Source organism: Schistocerca nitens, chromosome 9, assembly GCF_023898315.1.
Source record: "Schistocerca nitens isolate TAMUIC-IGC-003100 chromosome 9, iqSchNite1.1, whole genome shotgun sequence".
Lineage (NCBI taxonomy): Eukaryota > Metazoa > Arthropoda > Insecta > Orthoptera > Acrididae > Schistocerca > Schistocerca nitens.
The window spans coordinates 357,666,102-357,680,709 of record NC_064622.1 but is presented as its reverse complement, the minus strand read 5'-3'; the positions used below and the strand labels follow the sequence as shown (position 1 = coordinate 357,680,709).

Below are 14,608 nucleotides of genomic sequence, written 5' to 3'. Positions count from 1 at the left end.
GTTTTCGGTTCCCATTGGAGAGGCACGTCCTTTCGTCTACTAATCGCACGGTTTTGCGGTGCGGTCGCAAAACACAGACACTAAACTTATTACAGTGAACAGAGACGTCAATGAACGAACGGACAGATCATAACTTTGCAAAAATAAGGTATGTAAACTTTTCGCACGAGGGTAGACTTGAACCAAGGACCTCTCACTCTGCAGCTGCTCGCGCTAACCAGAGGACCACAGCGTTCCTGTGATCACATCATTCTTGATGTTGCTTATGTTGCCCATGGACTACTCAGTTTGTATATTTTGCTTATTTTTTCATAGTTCCACCCAACTTCTTCCTGTTTTCTCGATTGATCTGTATTCAGTTTTTCAAATTATAACTAAATCTGAGGGGGGGGTGCGATGGGGAGGTTCCCTTGTAAGTAAAGGCCGGCCGGGGTGCCCGAGCGGTTCTGGGCGCTACAGTCTGGAACCGCGAGACCGCTACGGCGCAGGTTCGAATCCTGCCTCGGTCATGGATGTTTGTGATGTTCTTAGGTTAGTTAGGTTTAAGTAGTTCTAAGTCTAGGGGACTGATGATCTCAGAAGTTAAGTCCCATAGTACTCAGAGCCATTTTGAACTAAGTAACGTCAGTTTTTCTCGTAATTCAGATCTCAGGCAAATGTTGTCCAGTATCAATAGACAGGCCAGCATTGCACTAAGCTGTGCCATTTACGACCAGATATATAGACAGCGTTATCCGGCGACGCCATTATGACGGAAGAATTTTTCTGTTTATTTCTCACGGACGGATTCAGATTGATTTCACAGGGCCATGGAATAGCGCTGCTTACGTAAAAATTTTTCATGAGCTAAGATTTATCACTTTTCATACGTCAGAATTAAATTATCCAAATTTAATTATTTTTATTTTCTGTTCGGGAAGGTTACACATCATTATTTAATATTTTTTATTTATACGGGAAGGTTACAACTATTAGTTACAATCTCGATAGCCGTCAGTGGATCCGCCTCGTGGCTTCTCTGTAAGACGTTTGGTTTTCCTCCGTCGGAGCTTTCGGAAGAAGGCCCTGTCTCCTCGCCGCTGTTCGCCGGCGCACACGACCGCACTCCAAACTGTTGCTGCCCGCGACGCTGCTTTATGAATACATCAAAACCTGAATGCTTATTTTGATGAGCGCCGGCCACCAGTGGCGCAACTTAATAAAATCGAACAAAGTATGATCCATATAGACAGCATTGCACTTTCAAAGGTTCACTAATAGGAAGTGGGGCTAAACTGAGTGTATCACCTTGATGATAAATTAATAGCAAGCACCTTCTGTACAGAACCTCGAAACACCCCGCCTCATACTGTCACAAAGAGTCGATAAACACAGATGAGACGCAAGTCAAACACATTAAAGTAAGCCGGCCGCGGTACCCGAGCGGTTCTAGGCGCTCAGTCCGGAACCGCGCGATTGCTACGGTCGCAGGTTCGAATCCAGCCTCGGGCGTGGATGTGTGTGATGTCTTTAGGTTAGTTAGGTTTAAGTACGAGGGTAAGTCAAATGAAAACCTTAAATTTGTAATAACAAATCTAAATTTCGCGCCGTTATCCTGTAAGTTGGTAAGCGTGCTCCAAACAGCGTGCAGAATGGCCTGTCGGTGGCAGCAAAGTGCAGATGCACACATAGCGTCGCAGTATCAATATAAAGATGGCCGCCCCACTTGCGACTTGCACCAGCGTTCTGTTATTCAGTTTTTGCGTAGTGAAGGTGTGAAACTTACTGAAATTCATCGACAAATGAAGGTTCAGTACGGTGATGCATGTTTGTCACAGCAGCAAGTCTACGAATGGAGTACGAAGTTCGCAAATGGTGTGACTTCAGTGGAAGATGCTCCTTGTCAAGGTCAGGCACAACGAGTTGTGACTCCACAGAACATTGCGGCAGTTGAAGCGATAGTGAGGGAAAACCGCCGAGTGACACTGAATGACATTGCAACATGTTTACAGATTAGTCATGGGTCAGCACACCATATTGTGCTTGATGTGCTCCAGTTTCACAAAGTGTCTGCAAGATGGGTGCCACGGCAGCTGACTCCTGAAATGAGAGAACGACTTGTTGATGCTTGTGAAGAACTTCTTCGGCGCTTTGAACGAGAAGGTGATGGCTTCCTTGCAAGAATCGTTACTGGGAACGAAACGTGGGTTCACTTCTACCAACTGGAAACGAAGAGAGCGAGCAAGGAATGGCGCCATTCCTCATCACCAAAACCAAAGAAGTTTCGAACAGAACCATCAGCAGGGAAGGTTATGCTTACTCTCTTTTGGGACGAAGAAGGCGTCATTTTGGAGCATTACGTGCCTAGAGGGACGACTGTCACCAGTGCATCATACACAGATCTCCTAAAAAATCATCTGCGGCCTGCAATCAAATCAAAGCGACGTGGATTGCTGTCAGCAGGTGTCCTTTTGCACCATGACAATGCAAGGCCCCACATTGCCCGTACAACAGCTGCAACAATCACAGACCTGGATTTTGAGTGTCTTCCTCATCCACCATACTCACCAGACCTTGCCTCAACTGATTTTCACATCTTTGGACCACTCAAAGACGCAATGGGGGGGAAAGACGTTCCATTCTGATGAAGAGGTACGCCACGCGGTGCATGAGTGGTTGCGCGGACTACCAAAAGAATTTTTTTCTAAAGGAATTTATGCACTTCGTAAGCCCTGGAGGACTTGCATTGAGCGTGGGGGAGGTTATGTTGAAAAGTGATACAGCTTTTTACCACTTCTGCACAGTAAATAATATTCAAAAAAATATTTAAGGTTTTCATTTGACTCACCCTCGTAGTTCTAAGGTCTAGGGGACTAATGACCACAGCTGTTAAGTCCCATAGTGCTCAGAGCCATTTGAACCATTAAAGTTATAGCAACTTCCAGATGCAAATGAAGAAAAAGTTTAGCCTGAAACACATGTACGTCGTGTATGAATAGCGAAATCATATTGCAAGTGTGCATTTCCTGCACGCAACCAACCAACAAAAAATAAGGAAACGCCGTGCAGATGCTAACCAACTTACAAAAATGGTTCAAATGGCTCTGAGCACTATGGGACTCAACTGCTGAGGTCATTAGTCCCCTAGAACTTAGAACTAGTTAAACCTAACTAACCTAGGGACATCACACATCCATGCCCGAGGCAGGATTCGAACCTGCGACCGTAGCGGTCTCGCGGTTCCAGACTAACCAACTTACAGGTTGCGCTCTTGCATTTGACGACGAATGCCACCTGAGCGATGACCTCAACGCGTTGAAAGTGTCAGTCGTGGTCCCAACAATCTCCTGCGTAATTGTGAATGCATTATGTCGGTGCTAAGTGAACTGGAACGTGAGCAAATTGTTGGTGTTTGTACGATGCGTGCTTACGTAACCAACTGAGGCACCGTAACGAAGATCAATTATACCGCATACAGAGATGGTGGAAAAACATCATCCGTTAAATCAAAACGACAACAAAAATGTATGTTGATTAATCGTGACAAATGGTCATGGAAGAGGTTTGTGGCGAAAAATAAGGGACGAAGGCTGCAAAGATTACAGCAGAACTCAATGTCGTACTAAAACAACACGAAGGCAGCTCCATAAGCAGGAAAATGCAGGTCAAGCTAGGATTCCAAATCCACTCGGTAGTGATGTAAATGGCCGTAACAGCAAACATGTAGTTTAAGCAATAAAACCTGGACTGTGGAGCAATGCAACACCGTCATTTAGTCATATGAGTATTGTTTCACACTGTTTCCAACTTCCTACCAAGTTTACATTCCAAGGATGAAGTATGGCGGGGTTTCGTTGGTGATTAGGGCAGCCATTTCATGGTGTCCACATGGTTACTATGCAACTTCGCATTACTGACAAGGATTGTGGGACCATTTTGACTGTCAGCTCCATCCAGTGGTACAACATTTGTTCCCCAATGGTGATGTTTTCCAAGCTGATAAGGCCCCTGTTCACACAGCTCGAATCGTCCAGGAGTGGTTTTGGTTTTAAGAGGACGAGGATAAATTGTCGCTTCTCCTCTGGCCAGAATTCAGTATTATTGAGCCTCTGTGGTCTACTCTGGAGAGAAGAGTGCGTCATCGTTATTCACCTTCATCATTGTTACCAAAACTTACCACTGTTTTGCAGAAAGAATGGTAGAATTGTTTTGAATGCCAAAGATTTTCCTACACCGAGTTAGGCATATTAATGTGTTTGTGGTGTTTTAATACTTCTGACAATCTCATGCACATGTTAGAACCTCTCCGTATAGCAGCATAGCAACCACGGTGTTTCACATCGAGTACATGTTCCTTCCACACGACACAAACACTAGAGAAGCTATTCCAACCCTGCCCCAGCATTATCAGCAAGCGGACAGAGATCTCATTAGTTTGTTCACCTAGAGCTCAAAGAAGACATTCAAGGGTGTCTCACATACTAGCTCCAAATTGACTAACGACGGAAACACAACAACTGCGATAAGCCGATTTCCCACAAACTTCACTTAATGGAAAAGGAGTCAAACTTTTCGAGGTGCTATAGATGCCTTTAGCTTGCGATAATCTCAACCGAAATGGAAGCACAGTGGACAGCATCCCGGTTTCTCACTTTTTCACCCCGTGTTCATAATCCGAGTAATGTCTTTATTTATTTTATTTTTATATTGCATAGTAGCTAGCATCGCGGCTTCTTACTTTTGCGCCCTGTGCTCGAATCCCGATTATTGTTTTTATTTTTTTCATTTTTCCACCCATGTCCATAGAAGTTTATTACACGAGTGCTTTTTATCAAGTCAGATGATATAGAGGTGTAACAGTCATTGCTAAAAAAGAGACAGCATTGGTCGTATATTTTTACTATTGCAGAATCGATTTTCTGTCACTGAGTGACCATCTTCAGTGCTAGAAGTTAAAAAATTTTTCACATTACGATCAGAGAGTACAACATAGAAAATCACAATTACATCTGTATATGAACATTACACTTGTTAGAAACAAACCTATATTGTATAACTTAAATTGGGATGCACTGTTGACACTATGCATTACGGCGATCACATAGACTGAGGTCGCTGTTTACCTGCACTTGTTCAGCAGACCTCGGTGTGACGGGGCTTGACACGCCCTCTATGTGACATGTGTCACGTGAAGACATAGTATTATTGGTTTTTCGAATTATTAACACTAAAACTCTTGTACTTTTGTGAATGGTGTAGTAATTCAAATTTAAAATGTACGTACAACACATAGCAGATGCAGGAGAATATCTAAAATACATTGGCATATTGTTTTTTATAAACTATGAAACATAAAATAGATCGATGATAAGTTATTAGAGTGCAGAACATGTAAAAAGCAAAAGACAATGCCAAAGAATAATAAATGAACAACATAAAAAGAGGCGCAACACACGTCTTTCTTAAAAAACGTAACACCCACCATCTGGCGTGGGAAGTCAAAAGTACAACGTTCGTAATTTAGGTAACAAACGTTAATATCAAGGAGTCAATATATAAAAAATAATAACATTAATACCAAGGAGTCAAATATATTAAAAATAATCACATTACGAAACTGCCGTTACTTAATAATTAAATTAAAACGCCGTGCAAATGTAAGGTGCGAACAAGTAGTATACATCAATCATCGAGAAACCAACATGAGGAAGAACAAGTAACAGTGTCACTTATACCAAAATGTACATCGTACTTTAGAGAAATTAAACATAGACTATGCACGATATCCAGCACTTATTCAAATAGCAAAAGAATTGTTAACCTACATTAAAAATAATTACGTAAAGTGATAACCGGTTTGTATTACTTTGTGTCAACGCCTACGAGATGTCGACTGTCGTAAAATTATGTTCAGTAGGCGTCCATAAGTTCTGTAAATTACAGAACAAACAAGAAAGAAGCATCTTTTAAAAACCGAAATTAGTAATGTTATTAAAACAAACTAAAAACATGTGTGTCAATGTGTTGAGACAGTTGAAATAGCGACCATTATACGTGTTCTCGTAGCGACTATGACTGAGGCGTTGTATATAAGGGATAACAAGCAGCTGACTATGAAATGCAAATTGTGATAAATGACCACAAGTTGACTTTATTTCATAGTAAATCGGAGAAGCATTCCCAAAAATGTGTGCTTCTCGATATCGTTTGCTCGTTGAGCAGCGTGATATCTGGAGCTTTATTATGACAAAAGATCTCCATCTCTTCCATAAGGTCGAGAAGGCGACCTTTTTTACCCTTGTGCAACAATTTCAATTGCGATGTCAAATCTGGAGTTGTATGACCAGTTGCTACCAGATGGGCTGCGAAATTCGATTTTTCAGCAATATCTTTCCTCTCAAGTGCTACGTGCTCACGGAACCTTGTTTCTAATTTTCGTCCTGTTTGCCCTATGTAACCTGCATTACACGCGGCACACATAAGTTTGTAAACACCTGATTCATGTAAGACTTTGCGTTCATGAATGTTATTCCTTAAAAGCACGCCCAGTCTGTTCGCCGTCGAGAAACCTACATTAATATTTCTCTTCTTGAATACACTGGCAATTTTATTGCTAATGGGACCATAGAAAGGCAATGTGATAAATTTTTGATTTTTAGTTTCGCTTATCTCATTCCGCCTTAAATTGTCTTTACTATATTTTTTGGATGTCATCTCATAAATGTTCATGACATATTTCAACGGGTAATTATTATTCCTTAGATAATGGTAATCGGAACATACGATGAAATGCAAAGTGGAAAAACGCTTTTTTGTGTTGGTCTGGGTGTTGTGAACGATAATCCAAGATGATATCTGTGAATGTTGATTTTCTGTAAATGTCAAATGTATGTTTTCCATTTTCCCTTCCAATGGTTAGGTCTAAAAAATTAATGACTCCATTCTGTTCTTTTTCAACTGTGAAAGCAATTTTGTTGTGTAAGCTATTAAATGTACTGACGACTTCTTCAATATCAGATTGACTACCATTAATAAGCAATAGCGTGTCGTCTACATATCTATAGTAGTATACGATCTTTTTAGCTACTGTTGGAAAATCTTTTAGTAATTTCAATTCAAGATAGTTAATAAAGATATCTGCCATAATCCCTGATACAGAGTTTCCCATGCTGAGTCCGTCTTTTTGGACATAGACTTTATCGTTAAATGTGAAGTAGTTATATTTTAAGCAGAATGATAATAATTCTATGAACTCGTTTATTTCCACGCTGGACATATTACTGTGGTTTCTGAAATTAGCGTCAATGATTTGTATTGTTTCATCAATCGGGATATTCGTATATAAATTGACAATGTCCAGCGAAAGAAACGTCATAGTGTCTGTAATAGGTATATCTTTTATTTTCTCTACTAATTGGGTACTATTTTTAATCGAGAACTGTTGCACAAATTTATAATGCTTATTCAAAATAGTTAAACATTTTTTCGCAATATTCACCAACGGGCCCCCTCTCCCATCAACTATCGGTCTAACGGGATTAGATTGCTTATGAACCTTGAATTGTGATCGTAACTTAGGGATTTTTGGATTCATTATCTTGAGATACTGTATCTCACGAGGGGTTATTATATTTGAAAGTGATTTAAGTTTTTCATTTAACTTTCTTTGGATCTCATTCGTTGGGTCTCTCGCAATTGATGTAATACCGTTTTCTTGAAAAAATTGTAAAGTTTTTTCTACATACATTTCTTTTGTAACAATAATAACAGAATTCCCTTTGTCTGCCTTTGTGACAATTGCATTACTTTCTTGTAATTTATTATTCAAATTTTTCACTGTCAAATGGTCCCTCCTGTTTTGGTTATTTTCTTTTCCTACCTCGTTCTTCAATAGCTTTTCTACCGCTACAGCCATTTTATTCTGTTCTACCTTATTTATTTTACAACTATCCATCCCAAATTTTACCTGCACTAGTGTATTCTTAATTGCCCTCCTATCTAATTGTTTATGTATGTTGTACTTTAAACCTTTATTCAAAAGTTCCTTTTCTTCCTGATTAAATACTATATCCGTTAAATTTTTAACTCTAGGATAGAAGTTATATTTATGTTCGCCATTTAACATTTGTCCTTTCCCTTGTCCCACTAGCTTAGCTATTTTTTTGACATGTTTAGCTCTTACTTTACTAACTACATTATACACAATCTCATTTACTCTTGAGAGTAGCAAATCTAAAATTAAAGGAGAGACAAGTTCACCCAAATTGGCGTGTGCTTCGAACAGTTGTGAATTAATAACACTTTTTTTGAAAAACAGTTTCCTAATTTCACTTCTCATCAAAACCAGTTCGCATTTTTTCATTGTCACTGCGCACATTTGTCGTCGTATATTAAAATAACTCTGTACATACCGTGGGGTAACAATTTAAGTTATACAATATAGGTTTGTTTCTAACAAGTGTAATGTTCATATACAGATGTAATTGTGATTTTCTATGTTGTACTCTCTGATCGTAATGTGAAAAATTTTTTAACTTCTAGCACTGAAGATGGTCACTCAGTGACAGAAAATCGATTCTGCAATAGTAAAAATATACGACCAATGCTGTCTCTTTTTTCAAGTATACCTGTTATCTGGTCGTTGTGCACAAGACAACATGGAGTCGCCAATCAATAAAATTTTGCCTAGCTGGGCTTGTGCAGCGTATTTTAAATACAAGAAGTTAAAAATCAAGCTGGCGATCACAAGTCAACATATACAGTTCAACAAAGAGTGTATTAAGAAAAATGTTACCCCACGGTATGTACAGAGTTATTTTAATATACGACGACAAATGTGCACAGTGACAATGAAAAAATGCGAACTGGTTTTGATGAGAAGTGAAATTAGGAAACTGTTTTTCAAAAAAAGTGTTATTAATTCACAACTGTTCGAAGCACACGCCAATTTGGGTGAACTTGTCTCTCCTTTAATTTTAGATTTGCTACTCTCAAGAGTAAATGAGATTGTGTATAATGTAGTTAGTAAAGTAAGAGCTAAACATGTCAAAAAAATAGCTAAGCTAGTGGGACAAGGGAAAGGACAAATGTTAAATGGCGAACATAAATATAACTTCTATCCTAGAGTTAAAAATTTAACGGATATAGTATTTAATCAGGAAGAAAAGGAACTTTTGAATAAAGGTTTAAAGTACAACATACATAAACAATTAGATAGGAGGGCAATTAAGAATACACTAGTGCAGGTAAAATTTGGGATGGATAGTTGTAAAATAAATAAGGTAGAACAGAATAAAATGGCTGTAGCGGTAGAAAAGCTATTGAAGAACGAGGTAGGAAAAGAAAATAACCAAAACAGGAGGGACCATTTGACAGTGAAAAATTTGAATAATAAATTACAAGAAAGTAATGCAATTGTCACAAAGGCAGACAAAGGGAATTCTGTTATTATTGTTACAAAAGAAATGTATGTAGAAAAAACTTTACAATTTTTTCAAGAAAACGGTATTACATCAATTGCGAGAGACCCAACGAATGAGATCCAAAGAAAGTTAAATGAAAAACTTAAATCACTTTCAAATATAATAACCCCTCGTGAGATACAGTATCTCAAGATAATGAATCCAAAAATCCCTAAGTTACGATCACAATTCAAGGTTCATAAGCAATCTAATCCCGTTAGACCGATAGTTGATGGGAGAGGGGGCCCGTTGGTGAATATTGCGAAAAAATGTTTAACTATTTTGAATAAGCATTATAAATTTGTGCAACAGTTCTCGATTAAAAATAGTACCCAATTAGTAGAGAAAATAAAAGATATACCTATTACAGACACTATGACGTTTCTTTCGCTGGACATTGTCAATTTATATACGAATATCCCGATTGATGAAACAATACAAATCATTGACGCTAATTTCAGAAACCACAGTAATATGTCCAGCGTGGAAATAAACGAGTTCATAGAATTATTATCATTCTGCTTAAAATATAACTACTTCACATTTAACGATAAAGTCTATGTCCAAAAAGACGGACTCAGCATGGGAAACTCTGTATCAGGGATTATGGCAGATATCTTTATTAACTATCTTGAATTGAAATTACTAAAAGATTTTCCAACAGTAGCTAAAAAGATCGTATACTACTATAGATATGTAGACGACACGCTATTGCTTATTAATGGTAGTCAATCTGATATTGAAGAAGTCGTCAGTACATTTAATAGCTTACACAACAAAATTGCTTTCACAGTTGAAAAAGAACAGAATGGAGTCATTAATTTTTTAGACCTAACCATTGGAAGGGAAAATGGAAAACATACATTTGACATTTACAGAAAATCAACATTCACAGATATCATCTTGGATTATCGTTCACAACACCCAGACCAACACAAAAAAGCGTTTTTCCACTTTGCATTTCATCGTATGTTCCGATTACCATTATCTAAGGAATAATAATTACCCGTTGAAATATGTCATGAACATTTATGAGATGACATCCAAAAAATATAGTAAAGACAATTTAAGGCGGAATGAGATAAGCGAAACTAAAAATCAAAAATTTATCACATTGCCTTTCTATGGTCCCATTAGCAATAAAATTGCCAGTGTATTCAAGAAGAGAAATATTAATGTAGGTTTCTCGACGGCGAACAGACTGGGCGTGCTTTTAAGGAATAACATTCATGAACGCAAAGTCTTACATGAATCAGGTGTTTACAAACTTATGTGTGCCGCGTGTAATGCAGGTTACATAGGGCAAACAGGACGAAAATTAGAAACAAGGTTCCGTGAGCACGTAGCACTTGAGAGGAAAGATATTGCTGAAAAATCGAATTTCGCAGCCCATCTGGTAGCAACTGGTCATACAACTCCAGATTTGACATCGCAATTGAAATTGTTGCACAAGGGTAAAAAAGGTCGCCTTCTCGACCTTATGGAAGAGATGGAGATCTTTTGTCATAATAAAGCTCCAGATATCACGCTGCTCAACGAGCAAACGATATCGAGAAGCACACATTTTTGGGAATGCTTCTCCGATTTACTATGAAATAAAGTCAACTTGTGGTCATTTATCACAATTTGCATTTCATAGTCAGCTGCTTGTTATCCCTTATATACAACGCCTCAGTCATAGTCGCTACGAGAACACGTATAATGGTCGCTATTTCAACTGTCTCAACACATTGACACACATGTTTTTAGTTTGTTTTAATAACATTACTAATTTCGGTTTTTAAAAGATGCTTCTTTCTTGTTTGTTCTGTAATTTACAGAACTTATGGACGCCTACTGAACATAATTTTACGACAGTCGACATCTCGTAGGCGTTGACACAAAGTAATACAAACCGGTTATCACTTTACGTAATTATTTTTAATGTAGGTTAACAATTCTTTTGCTATTTGAATAAGTGCTGGATATCGTGCATAGTCTATGTTTAATTTCTCTAAAGTACGATGTACATTTTGGTATAAGTGACACTGTTACTTGTTCTTCCTCATGTTGGTTTCTCGATGATTGATGTATACTACTTGTTCGCACCTTACATTTGCACGGCGTTTTAATTTAATTATTAAGTAACGGCAGTTTCGTAATGTGATTATTTTTAATATATTTGACTCCTTGGTATTAATGTTATTATTTTTTATATATTGACTCCTTGATATTAACGTTTGTTACCTAAATTACGAACGTTGTACTTTTGACTTCCCACGCCAGATGGTGGGTGTTACGTTTTTTAAGAAAGACGTGTGTTGCGCCTCTTTTTATGTTGTTCATTTATTATTCTTTGGCATTGTCTTTTGCTTTTTACATGTTCTGCACTCTAATAACTTATCATCGATCTATTTTATGTTTCATAGTTTATAAAAAACAATATGCCAATGTATTTTAGATATTCTCCTGCATCTGCTATGTGTTGTACGTACATTTTAAATTTGAATTACTACACCATTCACAAAAGTACAAGAGTTTTAGTGTTAATAATTCGAAAAACCAATAATACTATGTCTTCACGTGACACATGTCACATAGAGGGCGTGTCAAGCCCCGTCACACCGAGGTCTGCTGAACAAGTGCAGGTAAACAGCGACCTCAGTCTATGTGATCGCCGTAATGCATAGTGTCAACAGTGCATCCCAATTTAAGTTATACAATATAGGTTTGTTTCTAACAAGTGTAATGTTCATATACAGATGTAATTGTGATTTTCTATGTTGTACTCTCTGATCGTAATGTGAAAAATTTTTTAACTTCTAGCACTGAAGATGGTCACTCAGTGACAGAAAATCGATTCTGCAATAGTAAAAATATACGACCAATGCTGTCTCTTTTTTCAAGTATACCTGTTATCTGGTCGTTGTGCACAAGACAACATGGAGTCGCCAATCAGTCATTGCTAAATTACAGCTGGATTTCACATCATCTGTCATACATTTATTATATAACATACTAGCAGAGAAACCCGGCGCTCGGCCGTTTGATCGAGCGGTTGTAGGCGCTTCAGTCCGGAACCGCGCTGCTGCTACGGTCCCAGGTTCGAATCCTGCCTCGAGCATGGATGTGTGTGATGTCCTTAGGTTAGTTAGGTTTAAGTAGTTCTAACTCTAGGGGACTGACGACCTCAGATGTTAAGTCCCATAGTGCTTACAGCCATTTGAACCATTTTTTGAAACGCGGCGTTGCCGAGTTATGCTGTGAGTCCGCATCTGTAGTTTGCAGCGTCTAGCCTTGCGCCTACTGTTTATCTCCTGAACTACAGAGTGGTCCAGAAAACTGTAGACTCTCTTTGATAGTCAGTACTATTGGAAGAAAATGACATACCGTCACAATTCTTGCATAGGGGGAGGGTTATTTTATGTGTTCAAAATGACTCTCATTAGCAGCCAATCAACGTCGACTGGGCTGAATTGTTGACCAAACTACGGCTGTCAGTTTTGCCGGTGTGGAAGCCACACAGGACGCTTCAATGATTTCTCGTAGCTCGTTCACTGTAGCTGTCTTCTGTTGATAAACTTCGTTTTTTCAAGCTCCCGTACAAGAAGAAGTCAAGAGGCGTAAGGTCTGGAACCGTGGTGGGTACTCAAACCGGAGACCGTGGTGGGTACTCAACAGCTGCTCTTTGACTTATCGATCGTCCAGGTAGATTTTCATCCAAGTAGGCTCTGACATCTCTCTGATAGAGAAGCGGAGTGCCATCTTGTTGTAGGTAAAATCCTCCATTTCCAAACACCTCTCGGATGCCAGGTAAAATCGATGTTTGCATTGTATAAAGATACATCTCACCAGTCACGGTACCTTCAAAGAAGAATGGGCAATCAAACTGCGCGTTGAGAGACCACACCACACATTAATACCCAGTAGATTAACATCTACATCTACATCTACACACCGAGCGAGGTGGCGCAGTGGTTAGACACTGGACTCGCATTCGGGAGGACGACGGTTCAATCCCGCGTCCGGCCATCTTGATTTAGGTTTTCCGTGATTTCCCTAAATCGCTCCAGGCAAATGCCGGGATGGTTCCTTTCAAAGGGCACGGCCGACTTCCTTCCCCGTCCTTCCCTACTTCGATGAGACCGATGACCTCGCTGTCTGGTCTCCTTCCCCAAAACAACCAACCAATCTACATCTACATCTACATACATACTCCGCAATCCACCATACGGTGCGTGGTGGAGGGTACCTCGTACCACAACTAACATCTTCTCTTCCTGTTCCACTCCCAAACAGAACGAGGGAAAAATGACTGCCTATATGCCTTTGTACGAGCCCTAATCTCTCTTATCTTATCTTTGTGGTCTTTCCGCGAAATGTAAGTTGGCGGCAGTAAAATTGTACTGCAGTCAGCCTCAAATGCTGGTTCTCTAAATTTCCTCAGTAGCGATTCACGAAAAGAACGCCTCCTTTCCTCTAGAGACTCCTACCCGAGTTCCTGAAGCATTCCCGTACACTCGCGTGATGATCAAACCTACCAGTAACAAATCTAGCAGCCCGCCTCTAAATTGCTTGTATGTCCTCCCTCAATCCGACCTGATAGGGATCCCAAACGCTCGAGCAGTACTCAAGAATAGGCCGTATTAGTGTTTTATAAGCGGTCTCCTTTACAGTTGAACCACATCTTCCCAAAATTCTACCAATGAACCGAAGACGACTATCCGTCTTCCCCACAACTGCCATTACATGCTTGTCCCACTTCATATCGCTCTGCAATGTTACGCCCAAATATTTAATCGACGTGACTGTGTCAAGCGCTACACTACTAAGGGAGTATTCAAACATTACAGGATTCTTTTTCCTGTTCATCTGCATTAATTTACATTTATCTATATTTAGAGTTAACTGCCATTCTTTACACCAATCACAAATCCTGTCCAAGTCATCTTGTATCCTCCTACAGTCACTCAACGACGACACCTTCCCGTACACCACAGCATCATCAGCAAACAGCCGCACATTGTTATCCACCATATCCAAAAGATCATTTATGTAGATAGAAAACAAAAGCGGACCTACCACACTTCCCTGGGGCACTCCAGATGATACCCTCACCTCCGATGAACACTCACCATCGAGGACAACGTACTGGGTTCTATTACTTAAGAAGTCATCGAGCCACTCAC

The 14,608-nt window shown here is 39.3% G+C and overlaps 1 protein-coding gene and 1 long non-coding RNA gene across 2 annotated transcripts in view; one reads left to right on the top strand and one right to left on the bottom strand.

The window, feature by feature from the left end:
* LOC126203265 (uncharacterized) overlaps positions 1-14,608 on the bottom strand; it is a 276,975-nt gene that overhangs the window by 121,699 nt on the left and 140,668 nt on the right. The window lies entirely within an intron of this gene.
* LOC126203266 (uncharacterized) lies at positions 11,527-12,369 on the top strand. Its single transcript, XR_007540254.1, has 3 exons — positions 11,527-11,906; positions 12,021-12,147; positions 12,246-12,369. It is a non-coding gene; the product is annotated as an uncharacterized LOC126203266 (long non-coding RNA).